The sequence below is a fragment of the Passer domesticus genome, chromosome 6 (genome assembly GCF_036417665.1).
Source record: "Passer domesticus isolate bPasDom1 chromosome 6, bPasDom1.hap1, whole genome shotgun sequence".
Lineage (NCBI taxonomy): Eukaryota > Metazoa > Chordata > Aves > Passeriformes > Passeridae > Passer > Passer domesticus.
This window is the reverse complement of record NC_087479.1, coordinates 31,800,774-31,820,587: the sequence shown is the minus strand read 5'-3', so window position 1 is coordinate 31,820,587 and position 19,814 is coordinate 31,800,774. Positions and strand designations below refer to the sequence as shown.

The following is a 19,814-nucleotide window of genomic DNA, read 5'->3' as shown; positions in this document are numbered from 1 at the left end:
TTGAAAAATAGTGGGCAAGTTTCTCTCAAATCTTACATGAAAGGCTAACCCCAGCATAGCCAGTAAAATTCATAGATTACAAAGCCAAGGAAACCCTTTGTGATTGGGTGAACTTTTCTGAATAACATGAGCAGTCATCAAAGCGAGTTGTGAACTAGTTAGTGTTTGACTTAAGGCAGATCTCTTAGTACAGCTCCTGTCAAAAGCTCTTGTCAGACTTCATTTACACACGTCTGCTTTGACTTCGACAAGGCTTTTGACGTGTGTCCCATAGCATCCTCAGAGTTAAGCTCAGGAAGTGCAGGCTGGATGAGTGAGTGGAGAGGTGGATGGAGAACTGGCAGGATGGCAGACCTTGGAGGGTTGTGATCAGTGCCACAGAGTGTAGTTAGTGGGCTCTAGCTGGCATTGCGTCCCAGGGCTTGGTACTGACTCTTCTCGAACTTACTCATCAACGACCTGCATGGAGGAACAGAGTACCAAACTGTGAGGAGTGGCCAATTCCCCAGAGAGCTGTGCTGCCATCCAGCATGACCTAGACAGGCTTGAGAGTTGGGCAGAGGGGAACCTAATGACATTCAACAAAGCTAAGTGTAAGATCCTGCAGCAAGGGAAGAAGAACCCCATGGCTGAACACAGGTTGAAGGCTGAGCTGCTGGGAAGCAGCTCTGTGGAGAAGGCCCTGGGGGTGCTGGTGGGCAACAAACTGTCCCTGAGCCAGCAGTGTGTCCTGGTGGCCAAGAAGGCCAAAGGGATCCTGAGCTGCATTGGGAAGAGCATGGCCAGCAGGTGAAGGGAGGGGATCCTGCCCCTCTGCTCAGCCCTGGTGAGCCTCACCTGGAGAGCTGTGTCCAGGTCTGGGCTCCTCAGGACAGGAGAGACAGGAAGCTACTGGAGCTGGTCCAGTGAAGGGGCCCCCAGTGAAGGGGCAGCAAGAGAGCATCTCTTATGAGAAAAGACTGAGAGAGCTGAGCCTGTTCAGCCTCAAGAAGAGATGACTGAGAGGGGACATCATCAGCTGAAGGACAAGTGACAAGAGGATGGGGCCAGAGTCTTTTCAAGTGGTGTCCAGTGACAAGACAAGGGGCAACAGGTATAAACTGAAACACAGGAAGTTTCATCTGAATATGAGAAAAAACTATTTCAAGGGTTCCAGGACACTAGAACTGTTGCCTAGAGGGACTGTGGAGTCTCCCTTCTCTGGAGATACTCAAAATGTGCTTGGACTAGTTCCTGTGCAATCCATTTTAGGCAAATCTTGTTTAGCAGGGTGGTTGCACTAGGTCATCTCCAGAGATACTTTCCAACTCCAACCATTCTGTGATTTTATGAATTTCAGTGGTGGAGAATCACCTAAAGCTCTTGATCTCATTGATCTGGTGTGTTGTTACGTTCACTTTTAAAAGTGTGTATCTTATTTCTCTTCTAATTCCACGTAGCGTGGGGACTGCAGAGAGTTGCAGCAAAAAACCCACAAAAATGACAGATTAAATTATCTGCAGATGAAGATAAAGTGAAGTACAGTATGTGTGTGCGTGTAAACAGTCCCTATACACTTAAAATCATCTGAGATGATTGTTATTCCTCCTTAGTTGAAAGCAAGTGAACTGCAGAAATTTGGAAAAGAATAGAGAAGAAAATAGAAACTACATCATGGTGTCACCATATAAATCAGTGACACAGGCACCTTGTGTGGGTTTTTGTACTTTGGATCCCAGAAGCTCCACAAGGAAACAGTAGTATTAAGAAGACACAACAAAGGCCAGCAGGGCAACCAACAGTATGGAAAAATTTATATATAAGGCATGGCTAAGGGTAGTATGAGTAGAGTAAAATAAGAGGTTTTCAACTGCAAAGGCAGATGAGAACAGTATGCCACAGCCCTCTGTGAAATCACAGAATGATTAGTATGATAAATAAGAAATTATTATTGTCTCTGCTAGTGGAAGAAGTAGGGAATATTGAATGGAACTATCTGGCAGCAAATTCAAAGCAAAGGTATTTTTTGATGTAACTCATAATTCAATATGGAAATTTGTCACAGGATCTTGTGGAAACTTAAGTTTTTTGCTAGTTCAAAAACAACTGGAAAAATACTTTGAGGGTTATCCTATAAATAAGACATTATCTCAGGCTCAAAAAATCCCTGAACTGCAAATAGCTGGAGGCAGGCAGAATAATTCTGAGGAAGTATTCCTGTATGTGTGCCCTGTTTTCAGTCTTCCCTAGACTCACACTCTTGGTTATTGTTGTGCAGAATTTGGGGCCGTAGGGAACTTCTGGTGACCTTTCCCAAGTGATGTGCTTCTTTCTTCCTTGTTTGTAAGCTGCAGAATCGTTAAATTAAAGTTTGAGATGGTGTCAGTTCAAAACGGTTGGAAGGTACTGAGGTCCCGTAAAGAATTAACTTTCCTGTAATTTTAAGATTTTTAGCACACTTGCTGGCTTCACCACTGGTTGATATATAAGTATATAGCATAGGAATAGCAGGCTGAATTCCTTGTAAAGCATCAATACTGTCATTGAGGTGGACTATAAAAATGGCTGTTTTTAATGTCTCTTAGTGTCAGGAATATTGAAGAACACTAGGGAATGTCTTTCTAGAAGTGAAAAAATGATATCAAATTGAACTATTTAGGTAACTGTAGATCCGTGAATTTGATATCAGTTCTGGGAAAAAAAGAATGGAAAAGCTAGCAGGTTTGGTTAATTGAGATTTAAAGTGTGGAGGCAGCCCTTGCGGGACCTAAAAGTAGGTTCAGGACCAGGTATCACAAACAAAGAGGAATGAGCTGAGCAGATGTCTGTCAAGGGTGTTGGGCTGCAGGTTGAGTTGCCAGGAACACACAGTTGCATCTGCTGTAACAAAACTTCCTTTAATACAGATGCTGCTTTATATCAGACCCTTTCCAAAGCAGTTTATATGTGCCAGTTTTAAATGTTAGTAAAAAAAAATAAAATATATATATACCAGTATATAAATGTATATAGGCCCTCGTGCTTCTGTTTTAAATCAGAGTTTGTACTTATAGAGGCCTGAATGTCTGCTCTGTGCATTGTCACCTGTAGCCATATACTGGTTTTGTGTGAACTGGCTCTGCTTATTTATTCAAAAACCCCCAAACAAACAAACCACCCCCCCTCCAAACAAACAAACCCCCCCAAACCAACCAAACAAAAACCCCTAAAAAGACAACCAAAAAACCCAACAAACAACAAAAAAAACCCAAACCATCAACTCCCTATATATGAATATATATCAAAAAATATAAATGAATGTAGATGGGAAAATATATATATGAATATAATCAATATCAGTCAGGTTGGCTTTTTGAAATATAACTCTTTCCACCTGTTTAGCAGTACTGCATAATACTACGCTCATGTATTTATAGTGCAAATGGTTTGAAGTGTTTTAGTGCCCTTTTTTCTCATTACAGTAATTTTTGGAGTCAGCAGATTATTTAATGAAGGGCTTGAGAGATGTGAATGGCCATGGTGATATTTGTGTTACTTTGTAACTCAAGGTGAAATAGACTTACTGCATCAGTGATTTAACTATAGGAGCCTAAGTTCTGGATTTCACTCCTTACTTTCTATTAGCTTATATAAGTTCTTTTAATAAGAGGATGGAAGTGTAAATGTGCCTTATGTTTTACCTGTAACATAGTGGTCTTGATAGACGTGAAAGTGAATGCAGAAGACAGGCTAACAGCTCAGCAATATGTGTACCTCCAAGTCTGTGCTCCTATTTGTGGATTTCTTTTTGCTGATAACTGCCCAAATCAGGCAGTTGGCACTTTTGGTTTGTGTCTAATTCACATGATTTTTAAAGGACTTATTAAACCATACATTACCACCTTAATATTTGTTACTTGTTGAATTAATGGAGAAGGGGGTCCCATATGTATGGACCACATGTGCCATTTTGCTAAGCAGATGTTCTCTCTTTGGGCAATTGCCTGTTGTAATGTTGGGATGTGGTTAATTCATTTCACGTATACAAACAACTCAATACAGAGTGGAAATGAAAAGATATCCTTGTCAGATGCTTAGTGATTCTTAAACAACTGATTATGATAAAGGTGGAAAAATAAATATTGACTTACTTCTTTCAAGTGATACGATTTTTCATAATAACACATTTTGGAAAACACTTCGTGATTCTTGGGGATGGTCCTGTACAGGGAGAAGTAGTTGGACTCCATGATCTTTGTGGGTTCCTTCCAACTCAGCATATTCTGTGATTGTTTGATATTTCTTTCTGGTTTCATGGAAGGTTAGGTTTTACAACTAATAATAAACTATTCATTTAGTTAATACATCTGAATTCCTTGAGGATAAGTGAGAGAAATAATGCACTTAAAAATAGCATTTGTCTTGATGACTTAAAAATATTAATTAATACATCTGAAAAAATCCAGCTTTTAAAAAGATTACATATTGAAAAAAATATTAGTTGTATCCAGTTCTTCTTCCTACAAGTAAGCTTTCCACTTGTTCTTAGCCCTCTCATATTTTCAACACAGTTTAAAAAACCTTAAGTGCAGTTGTCAGTTTAGAAGTTTCTAAAACACAAGCTTTTGAGTAAGCCTTTTGAGATCTTCTTTGAATAATCACCTGATTTTTCTTAAATAAGGATGTTGGTTAGCTGGCATGTTTACAGTTTGGTGGTTTTGGTGTGTGGGGGGGTGTTGTTTGTTGTGTTTTATTTTTAAGCCATGATAAGCAGTATCTTTTACAAAAGAGAAGGCAAAAACCTCAGAAAGCATTGAAGTCAACATAACTTGTAGTGTGAGAGCAGTACTTGGAGAAACAAAGGCTGAATTCCAGTTCTTATTTTTTTCTCTCTTTTTTAATATCCTACTCTGAACCATGTCTAGCAGATACAAAGCTGTCTTCTGAAGTCAGCTGACAGAAGCTGTATTGCATTTGCTGCTTGTTGCAAATATTATTGAGTTATAGTGGGCTTTGATGGTTCAAGTTATAGAAATCATGAACTGGTTCTATTGGAACTTACAGCCATATTATTTTAGTTTGTATTGTACAGAACCTACTTCCTCACTTATGATTTTTTTTCCTGGTGTGTTGGATGTGAGACATATTATCAGTGCATGTTGTATAGGACTTGTGAGGAAGCAGGAGAAATTCTTACTGGATCAGGGTGATATGTGAAGTGAGACATGGGAAAAAATAATTGAGAGGAAAAGGACAGAAACTGGGGAAATATAGAGAGTACTGGAACCTGTCAACAACAAAATGTCTGAGTTATGGGTGCACTAGCAAAAATTTCATCAAATTCTCATTAAATACAGCAAATGGGAAAATGGGAAAGGGTTAGAATAATAGAAATGCCTTTGCCTGTATTAAGCAGAAAACTTAAGCATGCTTAGAGAAATGGTTTTTTCCCCCGTGCCATGGCAGTGAAAAGTGTGACTAGTAGAACAAGTTTCAGATATATAAAGTATGCCACATTAATATGCATGAGATAACCCCTTTCTTGCAGTTGTTTCACATATCCTGCCTTTATTTTGGGAGTATGTTGTTGACTCCTTATACTACGATGAGCCTTGTTTCATATCAACTTGAGTTTTTTAGTTTTATACTATTCTACCAGTCTTTGGCAAGTAAGTTCAGTTTTTTAGCACTTGGTAGAATTCTTAAATGTTTTGTACATAAATGAAGGGTTCATAATAGGTATTTGTGAATGGCAAATTAGTCTGCCTTTAGCAAGCATCAGGCAAGAGAGATACTGTTTTAGTAAGTTAGCAAAACAGAAAAAGAAAAATACCCAGAAAGATCTGAAGGTTATATTAAATAAGAATATCGTATAATCAGATGTTCTAAATAGAAACAAGGGAAGTGATACAGACAGAAGTAGAGGAGATACTTAAAACAATGCTAGAAGAAATATTGCATCTAAATAAATAGAAAACATTGTGCAAAAACAATAAAATACAGTAGCAGCAAAGATGTAGTTTTTCAAAGGTGCTATTGATTACAAAATTGACCAGTGTGATAATATAAATGGTATGTTAAATGATGTAAAATTCTTAATGCTTTTTGAATTTCAAGGGTTGTGGGAGGTTTTTGTATCTGAGGAAATGTGTCTTTCTCTATGACTTCTAATTGTAATTTTTTGATTAAAAGGTATAGTGTTCATTTTTCAAGCCCTAATAGATGGCAGAATCTCATTCTGAAATGTTTTGCATGCTGTTTTCATGTAGAATTCATGTTTGTGTGTTTCATGTGAATGCCATAAATGAGGGAAAGAAAGGAGATGATCTGCACCTTCTTTATTATAGTTTAACTTGGGGACGGAGTCCAGTCCTCTTAGTGACACTCTGTACACAGTACCTTGGAGTGCATTAACATGGTGCTGTTTCCTCACTGTGCTGTAGTTTACCTTTCATAAATAACTGATCAACACTTCTAGCTGAATTTAATATTCTTTTATATAAACAGAGATTTATTATTCTGTAATAAAAGATACCCTCTTACATCTGCTGCTGTGGTGCAAAATGTTGTTTGGTTTGCCAGATTAAATAGATAATGAAGTGCAGTAAATGTTTTGTGGTACTATTAACAGAAGCATGGCTTTTAAAAATTTTTTCTTTAACAGTCATGCATGGAAATATGTATTAAAATATTTTCAAGGATTTAAATCTTAGGAAATATTTCACTCTGGTACAAGTCTAGAGATAATTTAAGAGTTTTTCCTTTGAATAACCTTAGCATCAAAAGAGAGATGTTATTTTTACAGTATAGGAAATCTAAGAACATCAAACATCTGTCATTGAAAAATTTAAACTTCAGTGTTAGTAAAAGAATTTTAAATTAATTGAGTTATTATTAATATATTAAACTATATGTTGATGTGATAAACAATCAAATATGAAATAAAAGCTTACCTAGGAGATACTTGATTGAAGCTTTGTCTGTGCTCTGTCAGAATATACTGAGACTCACTCAGCAGATAGGAAGCTTTTTTCTATTTGAAATGCATTGTGCACTCTCGTCTTGTGATTTCTTTTTCACAGCGTCTTCTTGTTCACTGCTGCTTTGCTCTTGTCATATTGGTTGTTTTCAGTTTATTTCCAGGTATCTTCAGTATCTGAGTTCTTCTACATTCAGGATTTTTTTGTTAATTCTGCCCTGATCAGGTAACAGAAAGGACCTGTGAACTTTGCATCTTTCCCTCCCAACCAAAAAACATATTAAAAAAAAAGGCAAATGCACCGACCCCAGTCAACTCAAGTATTCAGCACCCATCTAAAAAAATAATTTAAATATTTTCTCTCCAGTGAATTCCATCTGTTTTCTGGTGCTATTCCAACACTGAAAAGTTATTTCCCTTCACATTTTGGTAGCCTCCACATTTTAGATTTTTGTAGGAAATATGCAGGATCAGTAGACATCAGATCTTAACTTTTAATCCATGCAACATTATTCTGTGAAGGATGATGAAGGTCTGCCTCTCTCAGCTTCTCATGCTTCTGTCAGACACAGATGTGAAATGCTGCTTTAGAGAGAGGGGAAAAAGATCCTAAAGGGTGTAGTGTTTTGTCATCTCTCAGGACAGTGAGCACGCATAGCATCAATGAGTGGCAGATATGAGCTATTCAAACCAGTCACTGAACTGACAGGATGACACTTTCATACATAATAGAACCATTAATTATTTCTTCTGATGGACGGCAGTGTGTACTAGAAGAAAAAAGCAGCAGAGGATAATACTAGGTTTGATAGGTTCTCTGTGTTTTAACAGCTTATCATTAGGAAACAAACCAGGAAAAAAACTGATGTTTTGGGATATGATCAGGTAAAACAGACCAGAGCTGTTTTGACAGGGTGGATGTCATTCACAGGGTTAAAAACTCCAGTCAGGTTAAGATCTATTCAAAACTAGCTTTTTATAAAAAAGATGTTCTAATGGATCTGCTTTAAAAATCATGGTTTGTGTTTTGCTTTGTGTAGCCTTTCATTTGGGGAGCCTGGTGTTGTCTTGTACATTTTAATTTATAACTTAATTTATGGATTAAACCCACACATTTCTTCTTCTTTTCCTCTGCAAAAGGAAACCTTAACATTTAAAATAACTGTTTTCAAAGGATTCTCTGTATGAAGATTATGTTCAAACTCATTACACACTTTGTATTATAGACACTCACAAATCCATTTCTAATTAATTTAGAAATTTAAATTCTGTGATTTAAGGTTGAGGAGCTTCTCTCTCAAGGCTAATATGGAAAAAATAATATATTTTGAAGAAGTCACTTCACTGTAGCATAAGCCTTCATAAATATAAAGTATGATGGATAAAATCTTCATTTGCAGTATCAATGTTGTTAAGGGCAACGTGTGATGATTGTGGTGAAAATAATGCGATGTTTAGAACTTTTCTTCAAAATAGAGGGTTTTTTTTTCTCCCAGAATCTTCTTTAGTATAACTTTTCTTTTTAAATTTATTGACAAGAAAATGTTTGCAATCAATTTATTTCTTTTTTTGCTTTCTGTACCTTGAAGGTGAGGAAGAGATAAGATGATGACTCCTTTAAAACCAGGGTGAAATATAAACCTGGTTCTGCTGGTTTGTACTTGTTTACTCTAAGTATGAGGAACTTTTCTCATCGCTGAAGAGGAAAACTTATCTTCATCTTCCTTATTATGGAATGATGGAGCATCTGGATAAAGCTTTTTCTAGTTTATCCAGTCAAAAATCATGAGCGCTGTTATGCCCTTATGTCACTTCAAATAAATTTTGGAATATTTTTGTTCTCTGGCTTGTATTCTGTCTAGCTCCAGACCAAATCCAAGCCTAGAAATACATGATGGCTGTAACTTTAAATCTAAGTTGTCAATTTTGCCTCTTTAGATAACAAGTCGAGTTGCCAAGGATACAATGGGTAGATGATATAAAGTCCATGCTGAAAGTACTGGAATGAGGCATACTTTCTGAAATAATATTAACACTTTCTCTCTCATGATTTCTGTCTTCACATACACAGTCCGTGCTTGGAGTTGGTGCCCAAGCTGAACTGAAAGTGTCCTATATTTATTACCATATTTCATAAAAGTGTTAATTCTTATGAAAACCTTCCAAGTAACTGCTATCTGACTAAGCACAACCTTTGTATTCCCAGATAGTCTTTTGGGAGAGAAACACTAACCTGGTCTGCCTCCCCCTTCACAAATCCCAAAACAGAGGACTTAAATATCCCCTGTGATTATCCCCTGAAGAACAAAATATATATATATATATATATATATATATATATATATATATATATATATATATATATCTCCCACTTTTTTCCCCCTCTTCAGGACAAGGTAAACTGAGCTTATGTGTGTGTTAGTATCAAAAGTATTCTGCTGTCTTACACCTGGAGATGAGGATGACGATAACTTGGATAAATCAGCATGTTAAAATTTAGGGCATGACAGTAATTCTGACATCTTATTGTGCAACTTTAGTCTGGGATAAGACAAGATTGGTGTTAAGAATTAAAACACTAAAGATGAAGATGGTTAAAATTTTCAACCTTGAATATAGCACAAAGAATTGTATTTTTAGCATGATGTTCTGAAAATCTTTTCTGTTTGGTCAATCTGCAACAAGAATAAGTTATATATAAGCTGCATGACCAAAGTGGATATAGAACATCTGTGGTGGAGAATGTTGCTGGTATGACTGAAGTAGCAAAAGCTTCAAGCGTGCACCACTGAGTACTCCAAAGGGCCAGTATCCATCTTGTGACTGGATATCTGCTGCGTGACAGCCAGTGCTGCACTAGGGGACTACTTCCTTGCACAGCTGGGTTATCTTGGACTCACAAAGTGGTCTGATGAGGGATTCCTTGTCCATGAATAACATCAGTTGACGTGAAGTTCTCACACCTCTGAGCCAGTAGTAAGGAATCACAGACTACACCCCTCTACTTTGTTTCATTTGGATCACAGATGTGTTGTCTTCTGCATAACTTTGTGACAGCAGAAAAGTTAACTTTGTAGTGAAGCAAAAGTCCCATACTTGGACAGACTTCTATTTCAGTTCCTATTTTTTTGAATGGTCTTATGCACAAAAACCTACTATGTAGCTTTAGTTAACAATAGGTTGAAACTCTGCACCTGAAAATTGGATCTAGGGTGAATAATATACTTACCTGCTTTATGAAGAGTGCTTTTTAAAAGTTGCATAAGAAGTGAGCAGAATGCTTTCTTAAAAACATTTTGCATTTTAAGTGTGTGACCATTTGATTTGAAAGCTCACTGAAATTTCATTGCAATCTCACAGTGGTATTTAATATTTACAGTATCAAAGCTAGTAGCTTTGCAAATAGTGTTAAGCCAGGTATTGTCTGTGCTAGTCCATACACAGTTAATAATTATAGATTCTTCAAGTCCTAAACGCCAAATATTACCCCCACTGTATGAAACTAATTCATCAAATATATTGGAAAAAACATTTTTCTAATAAGACTGAGTGGTCTTACAGTAAAGCTGTATCTCAGTGAACCATTTTTACAAATTATAAAATGTGTGATAATCACTAATTTTGTAAATTAATGGGAAAATTAATTTGAAAAAACCCCTGAACAAAGACATAGTGTTAGAGAACACTTCTAAGCATTTTTCTTTTTGAGAATTTTATCAAGTATTTACTATTTATCTGACAAACAGCTTATGCACATGGAAATCATATTTTTACCTTTTTTCTGAATATTGTCATTCAGCTTTTAGAGAGCTGTAAGATTAGCTGCTTCAAGCAAGTTGATAACTAGTGATTGCTTTTCAGAGAAAAGCAGTGTATTTATCAGAATTTTTAAATTGCTGAAGAACTAATGTTCTGAAGAAAATGTCATCATTATTTCTGCTTTTGTTGCTTAGAAGTATTTCTTGCCTTTGTGAACAAAATAGTCTTTTGCCTTCTTTTATCCCTTTTTTTCGGGGGGAAGACAGTTTTGTATTTGTTGCGATCTCATATCAATAATTCTTGATTATTGCAGATTAAAGAATTCTCTTTTGTCAATGGAATATTTGATTATCTTCCAGCTAAATGAAGTTCATCTGCAAAACTGTATTTTTTCAATGTTTAATATAGAATACGTTGTGTCTGAAAATAAAAAAGAGTATTCAAAGTTTTAAAATTTTTAAATCAATTGGATAATTAACACTGAATAATTTTTGACTTAAGAATGTGTAAGCCTAAATCTTAAAATAATTTTTAATTTAACAGCAATATGTGCTAGCTCTCAGTGAAAGTACATACTTAGGCATTTCTTAAAATTGATTCTCTTCTCATTAAATGGGTATTTCCCATAGTCTGGAAAATTATATAGATCAACAAGCTGAAAAGAAAAATGGAATGAGATAGTTTAGAAGAAAAGGCGTTTTTGTTACCTAGGAAATGAGTGAGTAAAAGTACTTAGCACAACTCTTATCATGTCAGACATCTGAGGGCTTTTGTGTTAGCTAGATTTTAGTTATGCTAGTAAAACTAGACTTGAGAAAAAGTGGCTTTAATATGAAATTCTTTGAAAAGACAGAGAAATAGTTTGTTTTCTACTTTTCAAGTCAAAGCATTGCTCGTATATGAATTTGGATAGAATGTTGTAATAAAAATGTATACTGCTACTCCTAATAATGATAATTTAACATTATTTCTCTTGCTATTGGTTGCTGCTATCATTTTGTTGGAATTTTTTTTCAGTGAAATTTTGGAAGAATGACACTTGCAGTTAAAATATTAAATTTTTTTGGGAAAAGTAACTAGGGTGTTGACACTGGTTCTAATGAATTTGTTTTAGAAATCATACTTTGAGCTTTTTTTTGTATTAAAATTCGTCTGCCTTGGTATGTTTTTTCTCCCATTATTTCAATATTAGAACCAGCCAAAGATTTCTGCTTTTGTTTAACACAGTATTAGGAAGAGTAAGTAATGATTGTTTCACAAATATATGAGCTTCAATTATATTTTAATCACATTTTAATTAATGGGATCAGTATTTGTGAATGTGATGTCTGTTTGATTGAGCCAAATTGCAGCAGGTTGCTGTTACTAAACTCTTCATATTGGTAACAAATTATGGAACTGTTTTGAAGACTGAACAGTTTTGCATAATTGTTGTTTGTTAACTTGTGTTATCTAATGAATGTGTGCTCACCAGATGCTGGCCAGATATCTTTCAATTGACTCTATTTTTTAGACTGTTCATGAACAAAATGGATTATGACCTTGGATTTGTTTTGGATTTTACACTGTTTTGGCAGCCCTACTCCTCACCTGTGTTAAAGGCAAGTTTTGCAGTTTTATTTGGGTTGTTTGTTTTGTTTTGTTTTGCTTTTTGTAAAGGTAAGGACCAATAACACTGCGACCACAAAATTTGGAAGAGTTTGTGGGTGACCACATCAAAGATTTTGAAGTTTTGGTTATGCGTATTCTTCCTTTCTCTCTGTTTGATCTTTCTAGTTGCCATAACAACTTCATAATAGCAGCACATTTACTGCTGTAGTTAAGGTTGTGTCAGCACTTCCATTATAAGCTACTGTTTTCAGGAATTTCTAATTTATTCACAGACTTAAAAATGGCATACAGTAAGTCTATATAATTGGTTTTAATGTATGGTACCAACTTTGTGAAAGCTGCTGTTGTCTGAGCTCTGATGGCATGTATAAAATAGCATATTGTTCCAAGTGGGTTTCTTTAACTTTTTTTTTTTACTGAGAAGCAGCAAAACATTTTTAGTCTAAAATTAATTTTGACTGTTTCCCATCTGCCAGAGGTATGAGAATCAACATGTTCTTTTGCTCTACCACAATGCCCCATCATGCCTGTATCCAGTTAGACCCATCTGTTCCTGTTAGTTAAAAGGTTAGTGTGAACACAGTGCTTTTCTGGGAAGCAGGAAAATGATAACCCTTTTAATAACAGAGTTTCATGTCTCATTAAGAAATAAGTGTTGAGCATCTTCAATACTTTTATAATTATTTTTATGTTAAATAAAAACTAGCAATGTTAAATGGTGGATCATTTTTGAAAGGCAAGAAGTAGAGGGTGAGTCCGTTTCTAGTATTGAAAAAAGTCAGTTATTCATTGGAGATGCATTCCAGTTTTAGCAGGGAATTGTGTGTAACTACAATACAACTTTCTGAAATCTGGAAATTGTTTAACCTGGGAAACCTGTCAAAGCAGTTATATAATTTGCTGAAGGTGTTCTGTAACTCCTTGAGTGATTTCACTAAACCTGTGATAAGGGGATCTTTTAAAGACAAAATTTCACCCAAAAAGATTCTGGGTGTTTTATTTAAACACATTTATTGCAGGCACATTTACAAGGCACAGCACCAACTTCCTGCCTTTAATAATTATGAATTATATACTTGTGAGGATTCATGGGATTTCTGTTTGCTTTTTTTTCTGCCTATTTATTGCCAAATGTATTGCAAGACACTTGCCCCTAAAACAAAATTATGTGGGTTTGCTCTAGGAGACCGTATAACAGTACCTTTCATATTCTTTTTAATCCCAAATTGGTTTTAGTTTACTTTAAAGTCTTCACTTACACATTATTTTCTTTAGTTAATCTACAGTTCTGCTTCATTGTAATAAAATATAGTGGCAGTTGTTTAGACATTTGTATCACTTCGGTTGATGTTTGTAAAACTTCAGCAAGGTGTTGTTTCTTTAAAATAAAGGCTAAATAGATTTGAATGGTTTGTAAGAATCAAAGCTGTTCATTTCAAAGCTAAAAGTCTTTGATTTTTGCTTTTAAAGGAAAATATATCTAATTTAATCATCCTAGTTACAAAGTGTTTGTTTAAGTATATCTTATTCTGAAGAAAGGTTCTAGGTACTTCTCAACTGAGAATATAAATAGTTTTTTTAGAAGCTCATTGATGCCTTCGGTACAGACTTCCTCTTTGATTCTAGACAGGTGAAATATTCAGCCTGGATAACCTATGTCCAAACACTTCATTGCCCTTTTATTGCTTCACTTCTTAATGTGTTTTCCACATCCCTGCCAGAATTGGTTTAATTGTTAACTGTTTTCTAGAGCATGGCTTTGAAATCATATTCAGAAAATTGCTTTTGAGAGCTTTTTTCCAGCTGAGTATATGACTTAACAGCCAAAATGCTATAAATGTTGCAAGAAACCCACTTAAGTTCTCCATAAAGAAATTATTTTGGAAGTGCTACATTATTATGGTATTTGCAATGGCATTTCTTTTTCTAGATGTTACAGAAGTCTGTATTTGTACTTCTATAATTTTTTATTAGTTTCTCCTTTTACTTCCTCCTCATTCCCTGAGTTAATGGAGCTTTGATTTTCTGAGATTTCTTAGACCTGGAGGATTAATTTTAAATTTAAGCATGAAGGGTTGGTTGCTTTCTAGATTGTGTGTCCTGTTGTGATTCTCATTATAAAAGATTTTGTCCATTCTGTGATAAGTAAGAATTAATGGAAAATTTTGCAAACTTTGCAGACTTCATAGCTGTGAGAAGTTACTCCATCTCATCTCTGCAACTCTTCATAGGAGTAAATATCTGAACAGAATCCAATCTTGATATTGGCTTGGTGCTGTTCTTCAATAGCACACTTCAGATGAGAGCAATCATGGAAAGGAGTTCTTTAATGTTTCAGGCTTTGGGTAAACTGTACTCTGTCTACATTTACTTTGAAATCTGTGAGGCAGTTCTCAGAAGCTGTTGAACTTAGCTTAGTTAAAAGGTTTTGCTGGAAATCCTCTGAAAGATCTCCCTCTTTTTCAGTGACAATTGGGGTAAAAGATAAGGTTTGATATCAGTTGCATCTCAGAACAGCAGTATAAAACTAATAGTATTAATGTAGTCTGGGTTGTTGGGATAAGTTGTTGCAAATGCTTTAATTAAAGCTTTTCTTTTTTCCAAGACATGTGCTATGTTGATCTTCAGTGTATTAGAAATTAGGTAGGGGAAGTATATGTTTATGAAGGGAAGATTTAAATGGAAGTACAGATCAGGGTTTGCATTTTTTTAAAGCCCATGGTTTGCAAATTGTGTGAGCTGTTATCTATAAATGCCTAGGTGCAGCTTGTTTCCTGAAAGCAATCAGCAATAGGTCCCTTACTTCTTACTTCATGTCTTATATAATTTTGAAAACAGTTCCCTTAAAAATTATTATGTGGTTGCAAAATTAGTGAAATTGGAAAAGCTTTTCGGATATTCACTAATATAAAATTTTGTGTCCTTTTTTTCTAATAGATAAATGTTAATTTCACTGAAATTCTATTGGTCAGCCTTCAGTTGAGCTAAGGTTCAAATTTTAAGTTTCATTTTTATCTAAAAGGTTGTTAGTTTCCTGCAGGTTTTTTCCTAGGTTAACTAATGTTGCTTGTGAGCCATGTGTGTAGATGTCACCCAGCAGATAGTCATGTGTCTGAAGAACACATGCCCATAGTTCAGGTGGTTTCATAATGATCTTGTGTGGTTCGCTCTCTGTCTTGTGATGTGACAAATGATCTTGATGTATGTATTCTGCAGAAGGGCAGAGCCCATCCCACAAAAGACACAAGACATGCTAGTTTCCCAGTAAGGGAGGAATGATGTCTGAAGTCTTCCAGGAGATGTAGAAAAACAAGTCTTGTTGAAAAACCTCAGTAATCGTCCTGCTGTATCTCTGCTTTCATACATGTATTATTCAGGAAAAGGAAGTTCTTTTTTCCTGCTTTCAGATTGTATGCAAGTTTGTCTAAAGACTCATTTTATAAGCTTGGCGATTTTCAAGTGAAATCGGTACACAAAAAATATAATTTGGACTTGCCTAATAATTGGGACACAATTAAGGACTACTGTAGTGGTACAGTTTAAAATCCAGCCCATTAAGTAATGAATTCATTACGTTAAAGATACTGTTATTTAGTTTGCTTTTCCAAATTCTCTGTTATTGTCCAGTCTGTTAAGTAACCTTTTATGGTTTATGCATTTTAATCCTACCATTTTACTATTTTAGAAGCATCTAGTGGAGCCTTTGCTAGAACTAAGAATTAATGAAGTAATGAACTCTCTGTCGCAGGCTACTTAAAAGCTGGTTCTAACAATAGATAAGGAAGTCTAAAGCAGAAAGGAATCCAGCTCTCATTTGGAAGGGGAATAGCAATGAATGAGGTACTACTGAATGTGCACACTGGAAAGCCAAAAAATCAGGAAAAATGAGAAACTTACAAATGTCTCTCCATCATAAGTACATTATCTTGCTGTTTTTATAGATGTAGGGGCATTCTTTTTTGAGATTCATTCTTTTGCATTTTAGTCTGCACTTCACTATTCAATTAAAGAATCCTGGGAGCTGAAGTTTATCTCTGCCTACTTGTGGAGCAGGGACTGGGATTGTATCTCAGAAGGAGGATGTTCTGTTTTGTTTTGGCGTTTGGTTGAGGTTTTTTTTCTGTCCTGAGGATTTACTGCTGCAGCATTGACAACCGAGGGAAAAACCTCACTAGAACACCTTTATAATTATTTGTGACAGATTCCACTTAACTCTTTTTTTTAAAAATTATTTTAGAGTTTTGAGGAAGATTGTATTTTGATACCTCATGTTTCTTTTACAATTTCAAAGATGCTGTAGTTTCAGGATAAACTAATCTAAATGTAATGCAATACTTACCTGTTTGCATGCTGAGTGTTTTAATTATGCTCAGTTACAATTTCTTAAGGGGCATTTTTGAAAGTTTGTCAAGTAAAGATGTCCTAGGAGAGAATTAGCCTCTTGCTGAGTAGTGCTGGAGTCATGCAGATAGCATCTTCAAACACCTATTTGGGCATGCAATTCTGGTTTTGTCACTGAAACTACAGGTCAAAAATTGTACCCTTACACCTTAGTGTGCAGTGCTTCTTTCTCCATCTGGATTAGGAATGTACAGTAGGAAAGACCCAATAACTTTTAATAATTATTTAGTTATTTAAATAGTATTTTAATGCAATTATTTTCCACTTCCATTTCACTGGGGTTGACGAACATAGATACTTTTTTTTTCATTATGTGCTTTTTGAGTGACTCAGTGAATGCATTTGTCAGCTGGATTATGAGTATCGTGCTTTATGCCTTATCTCAGCCTTATTGTTAGGGAATCTCTGTCTTTTCTTCCAATCACACAGACATCAAGTCTCAGAGGGGAGCACAAGACTCATGCTTCTGTGGTTTGTCACATGGTCTCCTGCCACACTGCAGGCATCCTGCATAATGGCAGCAAAAGACTCGTGTCTCAGTACCCTTCTGTCAGCCCACGTGGAAAGTGTGCTTGGGTAGAAGAGGAAAGATTTGCAGACCAGAGGGGCCTGGCTATCAAGAGCTGGGTGAGAGGCAGCAGGGCTGTGCAGAAGCACAGAGGCAGCCTCAGGCCCTGTGTTGCAGCTGTGGAGGACAGCATGTGTCTCACATGAGCAGACACAGATAGTTGTCTGCATCATCAGTGAACAGGATTGCCCATTGTTGTGCTTATGCAAACAACTTCTACATTTGATTCTGGTATACTTCAGAGAACAGCTTTTTGGGGTAGCCTGTCTTGTCGATTGCCACTTCAAAATAGAGACGAACATTAAAATTCAGTGCTTGCAAAATAATGCATCTCTGCAGTTAAAATATCTCTTATGGAGACATGACTACTTGTGTGATGGGAAGAAACAGGAAGTTAAGCTATGGTTTTGTTCATCCAGAAACTTTGAGTATCTTCAGAAAAGTCAGGCTTTGCTTCCTGCTGGGTATTTGAATGGAGCAGTGTTCCATGAAATCTACCCTCAGATGGAATAAGCTGTGTATGCAGTGGGAAGCTTTGTTGTTCTGTCCTTTGTCTTTCTAGAAGATTTGTTTCACCTGCCTCTTGAGGAATAGCATATCTTTCCTGTCACCTGTTTTCTACAATTTGAATTCATTTTTTGGGGGTAGTCATCAAGGACTATTTTTTCCCTTTCCCCTGTGGGGAGTGGGAAGGGTATTGTTTGCAAAAATCATATTTGTTACCTATGTGCAGCCAGCCAATAATCAACTATCAAAAATTCTTACTATTTGTACATTTTAGCAAACTAGGGAATTAGTGTTCATAGGCTACAAGTTGCATAGTTCTCTTTTTTATTAGTATTCTATCTTATGTTGGTTAATGATTCTCTCATTTCCCACGCTGATTACTCCACATGCTCAGGCTTTCTCTTTTTTTTTGAGTTGGTGTGTTTCTTGTTCCAGTGGTCACAATCTCTCCCTGCTGGAATTACCTTTTAGACTGTTGGAGCCCATTTCAGCACAGTTGCTGGGTTGGGTTTATTGGTTTCTTCCTTACCTTGGGAGCTCTGCCAGGTGGTCTATAAATTCTGCATTCTTTGTGTCCACTTTCAGTGGGCATCCGACTTCCTAAGCCTGGTTAACCTCCCACTAGGTCTGAGATTGCTGAGGCATGTCCAGCTCTGTACCTTAACAAGGTAATTTGTGTTTCTAACTCATGGACATCACTTGAAACTTGCTTGTTAGCTGCTCTGTGTTTCACAGATTAAATCTCCCTTGCTGTTGATTAGGCTTGAAAGCATAAAAAAATCAAAAATCAAAGAACATCCTTTCTTAAGAAGATTTTTACATAGTCCACATTTTGCAAGAGTGTTGCAGTATCATGTTTAATAGAGAGTCATAAAAATAAGAAATTAAATCTTAGAATACAGAAGTTAAGTGTTGTCTGTGTGCTTTAGCTCTTATTTGACTGGTCCAGGACATGTAAAAAAAAAATCTTTTAGAAGCAAATGGGATCTATGAAACAGCTGTGTGCATTTCAGAAATATTTGAGACTATTTTGTTTATTAGTTAGGACAGTTTACAGACAGTTCAGTGCCTTTTTTTTCTTCTTTTTTAAAAAATATAATTCTTTGGGTGTAGGAATAGATATTCATGCTTCAGAGATTTCCTTTTTCATCATCCACTTTCCTGTTATCTCATTAAAAACTCCTGCAAAAAATGTCTTAAATGTATTAAAATATCTTGAAAATTTTATGGCTGACAGCATTTTCTGCCTAGGAAAAAAGAAGTGCTGTTTGTTTAATGAATTAAAGATGACATTTACCTCCAACAGCCAAAGAGATGCTGCTATCTGTTAGAAACACCTTGATTTACAATTTTGGCTTTGAAACTGGTCCAAATGTGGATGGCTGAGTACAAAATGGCCCCTGTGTTATAAAACATGGTTCCTTTTCATCAGGTGATATACTCCTGAAAGTAAAAGAGATTATGAATGTTCTATTAGTATAAGAGAAAATAGTTGTGTAATTGTAATGAGGCTCATTATAGAAGTACATCAAACATCTTGATTTAGACATTTCATTTCTTCTGTGTGAGTCTCAAGTCGCTGTAATCATGCGGACCATGCTGATAGCACAACTTCACAATTTATTGAGCATTTTACAGTAATCCACATATAGATATGTACATTCAAAAATGTTAAATTATTCTCAGTTAAAGAGTGGAATCTATATATGCCCATTTGGAAGTCCTTTATTAGATGTTCTTGAAGTAAGCAAGCACTTTCCTTGGTGAGACCAATGTTCAGAGAAATGACGTTGGAGTAATCAAATATAGGGGGTTAGTCTCAAGTAAGTCTTAATTTTGTGTTACTTATAGTGACTTTGAAATAATATTTCATGTAAATTTTATAGTTTATACTTTTATAATGCTATAAACTTGTAGTGGAGGGCTACTTTTCTAGTGAATAATGACGAATTATGATATTTATTGATAGTAATTAATGTGATTTTAGTGGGTGGTATTTTGTGAAAATAATGGAATATAAAGAAGAAATGT

General features: G+C 35.7%; 2 protein-coding genes across 5 annotated transcripts in view; one reads left to right on the top strand and one right to left on the bottom strand.

Annotated features, from left to right (window-relative positions):
* CHRM5 (cholinergic receptor muscarinic 5) overlaps nt 1-7,660 on the bottom strand; it is a 47,913-nt gene extending 40,253 nt beyond the window's left edge. Inside the window, exon 1 of the mRNA XM_064424167.1 lies at nt 6,912-7,660. The gene's annotated coding sequence lies outside the window, so the exon portion shown is untranslated. The remainder of the gene's footprint in view (nt 1-6,911) is intronic.
* AVEN (apoptosis and caspase activation inhibitor) overlaps nt 1-19,814 on the top strand; it is an 85,594-nt gene that overhangs the window by 30,594 nt on the left and 35,186 nt on the right. The gene's annotated exons all lie outside the window — the stretch shown is intronic.